The sequence below is a fragment of the Hyla sarda genome, chromosome 12 (genome assembly GCF_029499605.1).
Source record: "Hyla sarda isolate aHylSar1 chromosome 12, aHylSar1.hap1, whole genome shotgun sequence".
NCBI classification, from domain to species: Eukaryota; Metazoa; Chordata; class Amphibia; order Anura; family Hylidae; genus Hyla; species Hyla sarda.
The window spans coordinates 77284658-77299631 of NC_079200.1; the positions used below are offsets into that span (position 1 = coordinate 77284658).

The 14974-nt window shown below is 40.7% G+C and overlaps 1 protein-coding gene and 1 long non-coding RNA gene across 7 annotated transcripts in view; one reads left to right on the forward strand and one right to left on the reverse strand.

The window, feature by feature from the left end:
* Positions 1-14974, reverse strand: part of LOC130296329 (uncharacterized) — an 88920-nt gene that overhangs the window by 66763 nt on the left and 7183 nt on the right. The window contains exon 1 of one of the 4 annotated variants that reach the window (XR_008849175.1): positions 8027-8152. The exons of 1 other annotated variant lie outside the window; for it this stretch is intronic. This is a non-coding gene — a long non-coding RNA (uncharacterized LOC130296329). Of the gene's footprint in view, positions 1-7901; positions 8153-14974 lie in introns of those variants that run through there. 2 more of the 4 variants (XR_008849174.1, XR_008849176.1) reach the window with 2 other exon arrangements.
* ZNF217 (zinc finger protein 217) overlaps positions 8060-14974 on the forward strand; it is a 28418-nt gene continuing 21503 nt past the window's right edge. For 2 of the 3 annotated variants that reach the window (XR_008849173.1, XM_056547745.1), the window contains exon 1: positions 8200-8532. The gene's annotated coding sequence lies outside the window, so the exon portion shown is untranslated. The other variant, XM_056547747.1, reaches the window with a different exon arrangement.

Genomic DNA, 14974 nt, shown 5'->3' on the forward strand with positions numbered 1-14974 from the left:
AATTTTTAAACAGGGATCAATTTATGTGAGCGGGCAGGGACCTAAAAATGTAGCTGGCAATAATAAAAATGTAGTGTGCGTGTTTTTAACTTTTTTTTTATTTATTTTTTACATTTTTTAAAGTAGTACTACTACTCTGAGCATGGAACACACTGTTCCATGATGGGAGTAGTAGTACCTGTACTAATTGACAGATCGCCCGTTGCGATCCTCCTGTATAATGTATAGGTGCGGCCGGCCGCTCTTCTATGGTCCCCTGCACTGCCATATATATACACCTATTCATATTTCCTGCAAAGAGCTGTGATTGGCCAGATGGTTCCAGCCAATCACGGCCGCATCTATACATTATACAGGAGGATCACAGCAGGTGTCAGGAGTGACATCCGCTGTGATCTTTCCTTAACTGCAGGTACTACTACTCCCAAGATGAAGCACACTCTGCTCCATGCTGGGAGCTGTAGTACCTGCATTAATAGACAGATCGCAACAGGTGTCAGAAGTTACACTCGCTGCAATCTGTCAATTAAAGGAGTATTCAAGCGCAAATTAATTTATCCCCTATCCAAAGGATAGGGGATAAGTTATAGATCGCGGGGGGTCTGAACACTGGGACCTCCCGGGGGCCGCGGCAGTCTGCAGGAAGTGAAGTTTCGTCCCCAGCAGAAAGCCACGGCAGACAAGCCCCCTCCATGTATCTCTATGGGGTACATGGAGGGGGCGTGTTGGCTGTCACGTCATGCGGGGACGGATGCCCCTTTCCAGCATACTGCTGCGGCCCCGTCCAGGAGATCGCAGGGTGCCCCAGCACTCGGACCCCCCGCGATCTATAACTTATCCCCTATCCGATAAGTTATATTGCACTACAGATCTCCTTTAATGCAGGTACTACAGCTCCCAGCATGGAGCAGAGTGTGCACCATGTTGGGAGTAGTAGTACCTGCAGGTAAGAACAGATCACAGTGGGTGTCACTACTGACCTGTCGATCGACCTGTCTATAGCAGAGATGTGAAGCGGCTCTATACAGCGCTCGCATCTTTGCACTATACTCCGGCCACTGAATAGAACATCACTCATTCATATTTCCCTCTGAGAGCGGTGATTGGCTGCAACCATCCGGCCAATCCCCACTCTGGGTGGAAAATATTAATGAGTGATGTTCTATTCACATCACTGGTCGGAGTACAGAGCAGAGATGCGAGCGCTGTATAGAACCGCTCCACATCTCTGCTATATTATGAACAATCACACCGGGTGTCATGACTGATACCCGGGGCGATATGTCTATTACTACCGGTACTACTACTCCCATCATGGAACAGTCTGTTCCATGCTGGGAGTAGTAGTACTACCTAAAAAATGTAAAAAAAAATAGAGGAAAAAAAGTAAAACACATACACTTTATTAAAAATTAATAAAAAATGTAGTTATAAAAAAAATTACATTTCGTTAAATACATTTTTTTTCCATCACTACTGTATCCTTGGGTACAAAAAAAAAAAAACTGCCAAGGTGACAAAAATGCAGTTTCCACACAAATGAAAAAAACGCCAGGCGTGGGAAATTGCACTGCCGTTTTTTCAGGTGTTTTTTTTTTTGCATTTTTTTCAAACCAAAAATTGCAGGACAAAAAAACAAGTAGAAACTTAGCGTAAGGAAATTCAGCAAGGATCAGCACTGCCCGGAATCAGGTTTATTTTGCATGGAATTTTACAGTGGATATAAGCAGTAGAAATTAACATCTTATTCTAATGGGCTTTTTCCAGTAGATTCCATGTTCACTTTTCCGGTAGAATCTGGACCCATAAAGGGTCAATAGGATTCTGCAGCAAGCGGACTTCGTTCGCAGCTATTTCTGTCCAACTTCACTTGACGGCTCCACTATAAGGCCCCGTTCACACAGCAGAATTTCCCGCACAGAATTCTGCATGATATCTCGGCATTAAATGCCACATAAATGTATGCCCATGGACTTTAATGGGTTTCTGCAACATAACTCACATTGCAGAATTTCAACTGCAGAATCGTTGATGCAGAAATTCTGCATTTCGCTTTCCGGAAAAATATAAGTTTAATTTCTAATTTTGCAGAATTCGGCTATAGAATCCTACCGAAGTCAATGGAGCGTGAATTTCTGCACAAAATGCAGAATTGGTGCGGGAATCGTGCAGAATTTAACCTTAGCTTTAAAAAAGGCCACCATTTTAACTGTGCTGCGGAATCATGCAGGAAGCATTCAGAAATTCTGCCCGAATTCCGCATCAATTCTGCAAATGCAGTAAAGATGCGGAATGCTACAAAAATTTATGTGGACAAGGAATTGATGCTAAAATTCTGCTGTGTGAACCCGGCCTCAGTCTATGAGCCCATTTAGTGTGTCTCTGTGACATGTCATAAGAGCTACCGGTTGTAGTTTAAGTGCAGAAAGACATCCATATCAAGGTCGTCTTAAGGTAGGTTTACATGGTAGAATGTCCGTGCGGAATTCTGCATTAATATTCCACACTGACATTCTGCAGCAGCAGAGTCCTATTGATTTCAATGGGATTCTGCTGCTCTGTTTCCTCGGCACTAAAAACATTGGGGGGAGATTTATCAAAACCAGGTCTTGATAAATCTCCAACCATTGGCCGTGTTACATAGTTACATAGTTAGTACGGTCGAAAAAAGACATGTCCATCAAGTTCAACCAGGGAATTAAGGGGTAGGGGTGTGGCGCGATATTGGGGAAGGGATGAGATTTTATATTTCTTCATAAGCATTAATCTTATTTTGTTCCAGGAATGTATCTAATCCTGTTTTAAAGCTGTTAATTGTTCCTGCTGTGACCAGTTCCTGAGGTAGACTGTTCCATAAGTTCACACTTCTCATGGTAAAGAAGGCGTGTCGCCCCTTGAGACTAAACTTTTTCTTCTCCAGACGGAGGGAGTGCCCCCTCGTCCTTTGGGGGGGTTTAACCTGGAACAGTTTTTCTCCATATTTTTTGTATGGGCCATTTATATACTTATATACGTTTATCATATCCCCCCTTAACCCCTTAAGGACTCAGCCCATTTTGGCCTTAAGGACTCAGACAATTTAATTTTTACGTTTTCATTTTTTCCTCCTCGCCTTCTAAAAATCATAACTCTTTTATATTTTCATCCACAGACTAGTATGAGGGCTTGTTTTTTGCGAAACCAGTTGTCCTTTGTAATGACATCACTCATTATATCATAAAATGTATGGCGCAACCAAAAAACACTATTTTTGTGGGGAAATTAAAACGAAAAACGCAATTTTGCTAATTTTGGAAGGTTTTGTTTTCACGCCGTACAATTTATGGTAAAAATGACATGTGTTCTTTATTCTGAGGGTCAATACGATTAAAATGATACCCATTATTATATACTTTTATATTATTGTTGCGCTTAAAAAAAATCACAAACTTTTTAACCAAATTACTACGTTTATAATCCCTTTATTTTGATGACCTCTAACTTTTTTATTTTTCCGTATAAGCGGCGGTATGGGGGCTCATTTTTTGCGCCATGATCTGTACTTTTTTTTGATACCACATTTGCATATAAAAAACTTTTAATACATTTTTTATAATTTTTTTTTTAATAAAATGTATTAAAAAAGTAGGAATTTTGGACTTTTTAAATTTTTTTTTGTTCACGCCGTTCACCGTACGGGATCATTAACATTTTATTTTAATAGTTCGGACATTTACGCACGCGGCGATACCAAATATGTCTATAAAAAATGTTTTTTACGCTTTTTGGGGGTAAAATAGGAAAAAACGGACGTTTTACTTTTTTATTGGGGGAGGGGATTTTTCACTTTTTTTTTACTTTTACTTTTACATTTTTTTACATTTTTTTTTACACTTGAATAGTCCCCATAGGGGACTATTCATAGCAATACCATGATTGCTAATACTGATCTGTTCTATGTATAGGACATAGAACAGATCAGTATTATCGGTCATCTCCTGCTCTGGTCTGCTCGATCACAGACCAGAGCAGGAGACGCCGGGAGCCGGACGGAGGTAGGAGAGGGGACCTCCGTGCGGCGTTATGAATGATCGGATCCCCGCAGCAGCGCTGCGGGCGATCCGATCGTTCATTTTAATCGCGAACTGCCGCAGATGCCGGGATCTGTATTGATCCCGGCACCTGAGGGGTTAATGGCGGACGCCCGCGAGATCGCGGGTGTCGGCCATTGCCGGCGGGTCCCTGGCTGCGATCAGCAGCCGGGATCAGCCGCGCATGACACGGGCATCGCTCCGATGCCCGCGGTTATGCTTAGGACGTAAATGTACGTCCTGGTGCGTTAAGTACCACCTCACCAGGACGTACATTTACGTCCTGCGTCCTTAAGGGGTTAAACGTCTCTTCTCAAGACTAAACAATTGTAACTCCTTTAATCGCTCCTCATAGCTAAGATGTTCCATGCCCCATATTAGTTTAGTCGCGCGTCTCTGCACCCTTTCCAACTCCGCAATGTCCCTTTTATGGACAGGTGCCCAAAACTGAACAGCATATTCCAGGTAAGGCCGTACCAATGATTTATAAAGGGGGAGTATTATGTCCCTGTCCCTTGAGTCCATACCTCTTTTGATACATGACAATATCCTGCCGGCTTTGGAAGCAGCAGCCTGACATTGCATGCTATTCTGTAGTCTGTGATCTACAAGTACACCCAGATCCTTCTCTACCAGTGACTCTGTCAGTTTAATCCCCCCTAAGACATACAACGCATGCAGGTTATTAGTACCCAGATGCATAACTTTACATTTATCCACATTGAACATCATTTGCCAAGTGGATGCCCAGACACTTAGTCTATCCAAGTCATCTTGTAACTTATGCACATCCTCTATAGACTGTACCGTGCTACAAAGCTTGGTGTCATCTGCAAAGATAGAAACAGAGCTGTTAATACCATCCTCTATATCATTGATAAATAAATTAAACAACAGCGGGCCCAGTACTGAACCTTGGGGTACACCACTAATAACCGGGGACCAATCAGAGTACGAATCATTGACCACCACTCTCTGGGTACGGTCCATGAGCCAGTGTTCAATCCAGTTACAAACTAAAATTTCCAAGCCCAAAGACCTTAACTTACCTGTCAGACGTCTATGAGGGACAGTATCAAACGCTTTAGCAAAATCCAGAAACACTATATCCACAGCCATTCCTCTGTCAAGGCTTCTACTCACCTCTTCATAAAAGCAAATTAGATTGGTTTGACAACTTCTATCCTTAGTAAACCCATGCTGGCTATCACTTATAATACAATTATCCCCTATGTATTCCTGTATGTAATCCCTTATAAGTCCTTCAAACAATTTACCCACAATGCACGTTAAATTTACCGGTCTATAGTTTCCTGGGGAAGACCTAGAGCCCTTTTTGAAGATTGGCACCACATTCGCCTTGCGCCAGTCCCTTGGCACAATACCAGACACCAGAGAATCTCTAAATATCATGAACAGGGGTACAGATATTACTGAACTTACCTCTCTAAGAACTCTTGGGTGTAGTCCATCTGGCCCTGGAGATTTGCTTACATTTATATCACTTAACTTACCTTGTACCATCTCTACATTAAGCCAGTTCAGTACATTACATGATGTGTTACCAGCACTGACCTGGCCAATGTCAGCTCCTTTTTCCATAGTGCATGTTCGATGTTTTTGCGAAGTATTCTCAGAAATGAATTTCCGTCAATAAGACGATGCATTTTTGAGCGCAGTCTATGGAATGTCTGCGTAGAAATTTTTAGTGCAGACATTTCACCGTGTGAACGTAGCTTAACATTGACCTATGTGAAATCACCTTACCGAAGTTGTTCGCTGCTTTTCTGAACATGAATCTGTGGTAAACAATGGCAGGAATAACATGACGTGTCAACAGCAAGGATGGATACACCCATTGGAAGGGCAAGGTGCCTGCTATACAGAATACAGGCAGCGAACATTGTCACAGATACGCCATAAATCACTGCCATATCTGGGAGATAACCGAATCGTGAAACCCACGGTCAGGCTGCAGCTATAAACACAGGTGCAAAAATACACCTGTATGATGCCTGTGTGAAACCAACCATAACCCTTTAAGGACGAAGGGCATTCAGGTACGCCCTTGCATTCTGGTACTTAATGACCAAGGGCGTACCTGTACGTCCTGATCCCGTTACCGTAGTGTGACGCTTGCTCACGAGCTGAGCACGTCTCATACCTGATGGGTCCCGATTTCTATCAGCAGCCAGGACCCACAGTTAATACCGGACATTGCAGATCGGGCCAATGCCCGGCATTAAACCTTTAGACGCCACAATCAAAGTTGTGGCATCTAAATGCGAGAGTTAATGGTGCCGATTAGCTCAGTGGAGCTGAACGAGACATTCGCGGTGAAATTGCGGGGTCAGATGAGCTGAGTGGATGGCCCTTACCTTTCTGTCTGATCGGTGCTCCGGTGCTGCAGCCCAGCCAGGCTCTGCAGGCTAAAGCAGCAGAGCCCCCCATAAGGCTTCTTTCACACTATCGTCATGTACCTGCATTTTAACAGCCGATTTTCTGCTAAAAGAGGTCATGAAAAAAATTTGACAAAATAACTGCACATAACGGATGGCCAATGTCAAAATAACGGACATGTTCCACATGTTCCATCTGTTATCACCTGTTATTTCATCCATTATAGTCTGTTATTTTATGTCCGTTATTTTATTTCCATGTTCTGAGCATTCGCAGTAGAAATAACAGATCATAACAGACGTTAAAATAACGGCCACTAACGGATGTCATTTGTGAACATCAGTCCCCCATAGACTTCAATGTTAAAATTTTAACAGCCGTTATTCCACTGTTATTTTTGATGGGACAAAAATTACTGCATGCACTGTCTTTTGTGCCGGCAAAAATAACACCCATTAGTCATAACAGGACATAACTGGTGCTGAAGGAAGGTCAAAAAATCACATTGACATGAATAGGATATTTTGACGGCCATATTGGGGACTTTCAGACGGGAGTTTTTGCACGGTGACAACGGTAGTGTGAAAGGGGCCCAACAATAATCAATGCTGAGCCAAAGCTCAGCATTGATCAGTGTATGCAATCACAAGATTGCATGTTATAGCGCCCTATGGGGACAAAAAAAAAGGAAAAAGTGTAAAAATAAAAAAAACAGCGTTCATAAAAGTGAATGAACCCATTCCCTAATAAAAGTTTGAATCACTCCTCCTACTTTTCTTATTTTTTAAATAAAATAATGTAAAAAAAAAAAATAAAAAAAATGATCGAACTAGTAAAATATAAGGTTAGTTAAACCGCACAGTCATTTGCATACAAGTAAAAAAAGATACCAAAGTCCAAAATTGTGCATTTTTGTACAGTAAATTTTTTTTTATAAAAAGCGAAGAAAGTCCCATCAAATCAAAAAAGGTACCAATAAAAACTACAGATTACGGCACAAAAAAATCCCCAAAAATTACAACATGGCATTTATTTTTTTTTTACCACACAAATTATTTTTTTTTATGTTACAAAACAAGTGATGTCATTACAAAGTATGATTGGCGACGCAAAAAAACAAGCCTTATATGGGGCTGTAGGTGCCAAATTGAAAGCACTATGGGGGAGATTTATCAAAAACTGTGCAGAGGAGAAATACCCAGTTGCCCATAGCAACCAATTGAATCGCTTCTTTCATTTTTCAGAGTTTTCTTTAAAAATGAAAAAAGTGATCTGATTGGTTGCTATGGGCAACTTTTCCTATTCACAGGTTTTAATAAATCTCCCCCTATGATTTTTAGAAAAGAAGGAGGAACAAACGAAAGTGCAGAAGCGAAAATTGGCCTTAAGGCCAAAAGAGGTTAAAATAAAGTGAAACTGAGGTAATACAACCTGTCACTCTTAACAAAATGCAGAATTCTACATGTATTCTCACTTTTTCTGTCAGAATATCATATTATCTCCTGACTATTATAACAGACTAGAAGCAGTACAACGTATAGTCAGTCAGCAATTACCACCATTCTTTGGCTGCACTTGGCTGGGGTCACGTGACCTCTACCTTTCCCGCCGTGATAAAAAAAAATCATCACAATAGTCCAACGGTCGATACCCCAACTGTCCGTGTCGGGCACGCGTCTGGCGGTCACGTGATCTCATGGAACCGCGTCCTCCTGCGATAAGGTAAAGCGCGTGCCCGCTGCAGAACTGAGAGCAACGGGCGGGTGTTGCGCATGCGCATAAATGAAATACCTAAAAAAAAAAACTATAGGAATGAATAAGATATTTCAGGATAAGAGGGGAAGAAAACCACAAAAGCTGACTTAAAAAATGTTATGTAAGGGAAGACGAAGCACATGGCAGGTTGTTGTGAGGAAAACATTAACTTTTTCCTCTCTGTGTGTGGTGACAGAAACCTCTCATGACAGACATTTTATGGTGTTGCCTCGAATATGTTCGATTTGTGGGAGGTGAGGCTGGTACTTGTAGTCCTACCACAGCTCAGGACGATTATTGTGAACAGGTAAAACAGTCATTTACTACATGGGGTTATAAAATGTGGTAAATAAAAAGATCCTACCAATGGAAACCGTCCCTTTATTTAATGTGAAATTTCCAAACCAGACGAGTGTAAAATGGCTGAATTTCTGGGTATGTATTATGGCAGTAAGCCCCTGCCCATCCACAGATATAATGGCCCAAATCATAGGGATCTATAACACCATTAGGTACGTTCAGACGAGCGGATTTACAGCGCGTATTTCGCTGCGGATTTGTCGCTGAAGTACCTCTGTATGCTGCCATTACATGTGCCTGCTTGGAGCGGCACAATGCGGTATACTCGCACATCGCTACAGCTCTCAGTCTAGCTCATAGAGCTGGGGTAGCGGCCAACATGTGTGCGAGTACACACATAGCACATAGCTTCAGTGTTTCTGCACGTAGCGGCGAATTGCCACTCCGAGCAGGCACATGTAAAGGCAGCATACAGAGGTCCTTCAACGGCGGATCCGCATGGTAAAATACGCTGTAAATCCGCTCGTCTGAACTTACCCTTACACCTGAAATACAGCAGCACTTGTCGCCACAATAAGGGCACAGAAATACTGCCATATTTGTCAAAAATGTTGTGTGTATATATATATATATATATATATATATATATAAAAATGTGACTTATGTAACACTGTGTATATGTGTTATTACTCATGAGCTGTGCTATAACTTACTAGGTCCACACTGTGTTAGTGCTTCAGTCAGACGTATGCATCGGCTTACCCCCAAAAAAGGTTGCTGATGTATACTGTAACAGAGGGCAATGGATTTATTTATTTTAATAGCCAGAAAAGAGTCACCTAGTGACTCAGTTGGGGACATTAACATTATTTTATAGGATTTTAAGCAGACTAGGAGATGCTGCAGACCGCACTTTGGAGTCAGCCTAAAATAGCGTATATGCCCCAACTCTGTTCTGGCTATTGCTATTGAAATGAATGGCATTCTTTACCCTCTGTTACAGTATATGTCAGCATTCCAATGCATCTGACGGAAGCACTAATGCAGTGTGTATCCTAATCCTATAAAACCATGTGTTATTAGCCGTGCTATAACTTACTATAAGGTTTCCGCCAGACGTCGTCATCCTGTGGAAAGTAGCCGGTGTCGTTAATTTCAATGGTCCGAATATGTTATGGACATATGCGCTATTTATAGCAGACTGGACAACACAGCAGACTGCTTAAAAGAGTGCATACGTCCCAAATGGACTCACTAGGTGACTCCACTTGGGCCACAGAAATAAATGGTACCCGCTGCTCTCCGTTACAGTATACATTTTAGCAGTTTGTCAGAGGTATTCGTCAGCATCTTGAAGAAAACGGGATGCCGACGAATACCTCTGACAAACTGCTAAAACGCAGTATGTACCTAGCCTTTCTTTATATTTCCCACTCCCTTTAACCCCTTAAGGATGAAGGGTGTACATTTATGCCCTTGCGTCCTGGTACTTAAGAACCAAGGGCGTACCTGTATGCCCTGGTCCCGTTACCGTTGTTTAAAGCATGATCACGAGCTGAGCACGTTCCATACCTGGTGCTATCAGCAGCCAGGACCCACGGTTAATGCCGGACATCACCAACATCAACTTTCACCGGACATCAACTTTGATCGCTGCGTCTAAATGCTGGAGTTAGGCTAGGTTCAGACTACAGAATTTCCCACAGAAATTCAGACGTAAAATTTCTGTCAGAAATTCCGCTTGCTAAAATGTCTAGTGTAGTGAATGGTTTTCCGTTCACAAATACACACTTCGGAATTTGTGAAGCGGAAAATCCGCTTTGAAAATTCGCTAGAAAATTTCCGCCTGAAGAAAGGGTTTGCTCTCTCTTCAGGCGTAAAACTGAGCGGAACACATAGCAGTCTATAGGAGACTGCAGTGTCCGCGCGGTCCTAGTGCCGACTAATTCAGTCGGCGCAGGCGGAACTCGGAATCTCCAGGCGGAAATTTTCTGCCCGAAGATTCTGTAGTCTGAACCTAGCCTTAACGGTGCAGGTAGCTCAGCAGAGCTGTTCAGGACATCCAAGGCAAAATCGCCGATCCCGATCAGCTGAGTGGATAGCGGCAGGGCCCTTACCTGCTTCCTCGCTGTCCGATCGGTGCTCTGATGTCCCAGCCAGGCTCTGCAGGCTATTGCAGCAGAGCACCTATAAGACTACTTTCACACTGCTGTTGTGAGTCGACAGTATACCGGCCGTTGTAAAACGACAAAAGTATAGCGGGAGAAAAATTAGTGCGTCCACATGCATAAATTCTGCCGTGTGAATAGACCCTAACACTGATCAATGCTGAGCCAAAGCTCAGCATTGAACAGTGTATGTAATCGCAAGACTGCATGTTAAACCAACCTATGGGGTTAAAAAAAAATAAAAAATAAGTCAATTAACCCCTGTAATCAAAAATGTTAATGTAAAAATTTATAATGTAGTCAAACATAAACATACGTGGTACCGCCACGTGCGTAATTGTCAGAACTATTGAAATATAAGGTTAGATAAAACGCACGGTCAATGGTGTACACATAAAAAAAAATACCAAAGCCCAAAATTGTGCATTTTTGGTCATATTACATAAACAGTTTTTTTTAAAGTCCCATCAAAGCAAAAAAGGGCAGCGATAAAAACTACAGATCACAGCACAAAAAAAAGGAGCCCTCATATAGCCATGTATGCTGAAAAAAAAGTTATATGGGTCAGAAGAGGACAATTTTAAACATACAAATTTTGGTCCATGTAGTTATATATTTTTTAAAGTATTAAAATTAAATAAAACCTATATAAATTGGGTATCCTTGTAACAGTATGGACCTACAGAATAAAGATAATGTGTCATTGTTACCAAAAAGTGCATAGCGTAGAAACAGAAACCCCCAAAAGTTACAAAATGGCATTTGTTTGTTTTTTCATATTCACTCCACAATTTTTTTTTTGGGTTTCGCCGTAGATTTTGTTATCAATTGATTAATGTCATTACAAAGTACAACTGGTGACACAAAAAACAAGCCCTTATATGGGTCTGTAGGTGCAAAATTGGACTTGGTCCTTTAGGGGTTTAATCCATTCCGGGCTTTGACTAAAAAAGCTACTTACCCTAGCCTAATGGAGAGATTTGCAGCTTTTTCTGTAGTCTGGATCCATTCCAGATTTCTGGTTCGGTTTACACTACATTCATGCCCTCGGTAATCATATCTGTCAGCATCCTGTGGAAAAAAGGGATGCAAACGTATACTGTTAACAACAGCAGCAGACCCCATTTACTTCTATGGCCGAACAAGTCACCTAGTTAATCAGTTTAGGTCGCAACCATGATTTTTAACCGGACTCAAAAGCGTGGACTGTTGCGCATTCAAAATAGTGCAAACCTCTTGAACTGAGTCACTAGGGGGAGATTTATCAACACCTGTCTAGAGGGAAAGTTGCTGAGTTGCCCATAGTAACCAATCAGATCACTTTTTTAATTTTTTGAAAAGGCCTCTGCAAAATGGAAGAAGCGATCTGATTGGTTGCTATGGGCAACTCAGCAACTTTTCCTCTAGACAGGTTTTGATAAATCTCCCCCTAAGTGACTGTGTTCAGCCATAGAAGTGAATGCAATCGGCTGCTCACATTAACAGTATACGTCTTCATCCCGTTTTCGTCAGGATGCCGATGGACACCTGCCTCCGCCGCTCTACCAAGGTCTTCTTCTCTGGTCTGGCATAGAGCAGACCAGAGAAGAAGATCAGCGATAATACTGATCAGGTCTATGTCTATGCATAGCACTGAACAGTAATAGCAATGTGATGATTGCTAATATAAAAAGTCCCCTGTGGGGACATAACAAGTGTAAAAAAAAAAAAAAAAAAGGGAAAAAAAGTTTTACCCCCAAAAAGCATAAAATAAAAATTAATAAACATAATTGGTATCGACGCGAGCGTAAATGTCCGAACTATCAAAATATAATTTAAGTGATCCGTATGGTGAACGGCATAAACGTAAAAATAAAAAGTTCAAAATTGCTGTGTTTTGGTCACATGACATTCAAAAGCAAAATAATAAAATGTGATCAAATAGTGGTACAAAAAAAAAAAAAATACAGGTCACGGCGCAAAAAATAAGCCCATACAGCCCTATATACTGAAAAAAGAGAAAGTTGTAGGTGGACAAAATAGGGAAATTTTAAACATACTTATTTTGTGGAAAAAGTTTGAGTTTTTTTTAAATCAGTACAATAAGGCTATGTTAACACGTCGGAATGTGTGGACATTCCAGACACTGTGGGGCCGCACAGAAATGCGCCATCTCATAGGCGGCTAAGCATTCTGTGCGGAGTCCGCACAAAGAATGAATATGTTCATTCTTTGTGTGGACACGGAAAAGGGAATTTCTGTGCACAGAGCAGCAGAATCCCATTGAACTCAACTGAACTCTGCTACAGCGGAATCTCTGTGCCGGATTCCAATGCAGAATCTTGTCATTTTTACCGTAAAGTGTCCAGCATGAAAACAAAACCCTCCAAAATTTGAAAAATTGCAGTCTACTTTTCAATTTCCTCTCACAAATAACCATATTTGGGGTTTGCTGTACATTTTATGGTAAAATAATTGGTGTACAATTGGTCATGCAAAAAGCAAGCCCTTACATAGGCTGTTTACACATAGGGAGATTTATCCAACCTGTGTAAAGAGCGATGCAGTTGCCCATAGCAACCAGATTGCTTATTTTGATTTTAGAAATGCCTCTGAAAAAATTAAAGAAGGATTCTGATTGGTTGCTATGGGCAACTGCATCACTCTTCCTTTACACAGGATTTTTAGATAAATATCCGCCAGTATTTTGGGCCATTTTCAGAGTCAATAAATGCAGTTCATGGCCCCCCTAAAGCATCTTTATTTAATATTGAGGTCTATTTAACTCAATATAAAAATAGCTGTTAATTCACATTCTGAAAATATTACAGCTAAAAAAATACATGTTTTTTTTTAATTTATTTTAAAGAACATTTTTACACATTTTGGGCTATATTTGTTCCAAAAAAAATGCTGGTTTGCAAATTTCATAAAAACATTCGGGGACATTTATCATCGTTGCTTTGATAAGCAAGTTCTGTAGGCATTTTTTCTTGCTTTTGGTTTTACTTATGTGTGACATATTTATTATAATATCACAGGGGTTTGATAAATTTGGCTTACTTAAGCAAAAACCAATAAATGACTCCAGGACACCACTTTGTAACCCCACCTCCTCTCCTCTGTAAAAAATGTGTGAGATATATACACAGGGTTTTTTATTCTTGAATTTTTTTTTCTCTCCTCACCTTCTTAAAATCATAATGCTTTCAATTTTCCACCTTACATATAAGGCCTTGTTTTTTGCACCACTAATTTTATTTTGTTATGACATCAATAATTTCTCCAGAAGATCTATGGCGAAAAAAAAATAATAATTTGTGGGCCAAAAATGAAAAAACTTCCATTTCTACCCAGTTCAAAAATGACACATTCTATGTATTCTGTAGGTCCATACAGTTGAAATGATATCAAACTTAGGCTTCTTTCACACTGCCATTGTGACACAACAGTGGTATGTCCATGGAGAGGAGAACCCGGGGAGAATAGCAGGAGGAAAAATACATCATGCAACTTTTTTCCTCCCGTTACTCCCGTCAAAAATCAACTGCACCCTACAGAACCCATAATAGTGAATGGCATCTGTCGGGACCCGTTGTTTCCCATTGTGCCCCATCAAAAATAACGTCTGTTAAGGCACAAAAAAAAAAAAAAGTGGCTGACGGACATTTGCGGCAGTGTGATAGGGGCCTTATATAGTTTTGATTTTGTTTTACTTAAAAAAAAAAAATATATATATATATATATGTATATATATATATATATATATATATATATATATATATATAAAACTATTTATAAGAAAATTAGCACATTTAAAATTGCCCTTTTCTGACCCCTCTAACTTTTATTTTTCCGTATATGGGGATGTGTGAGGGCTATTTTTTCATCATAGGAGTTGTAGTTTAGAAACAGCGAGACTCCAGCTGTTGCTAAATTACAACTTATGTCTTTCCAGACAGCCAAAGACTGTCTGGAAATAATGGGGGTTGTACTTTAGCAACAGTTGGGGGCTCTGGTGGAAACGCTGGTTTATGGGCTGTTTTTTTTTTCTTATAATTTCAGATCCGTGTATGCAGAGGACTTGTTCAAATGCGTTTTTTTTATATTAATAAAATGGTTAATGAGGGCTTGTGGGGGAGTATTTTTTGGAATAAAAGTTTTTAAAAAGTGTTGTTTTTTTTATTTACTTTACAGGCTTAGTAGTGGAAGCTGTCTTATAGACGGAATCCATTACTAAGCCGGGGCTTAGCGTTAGCCCCAAAAACAGCTAGCGCTAACCCCCAATTATTACCACCGGGG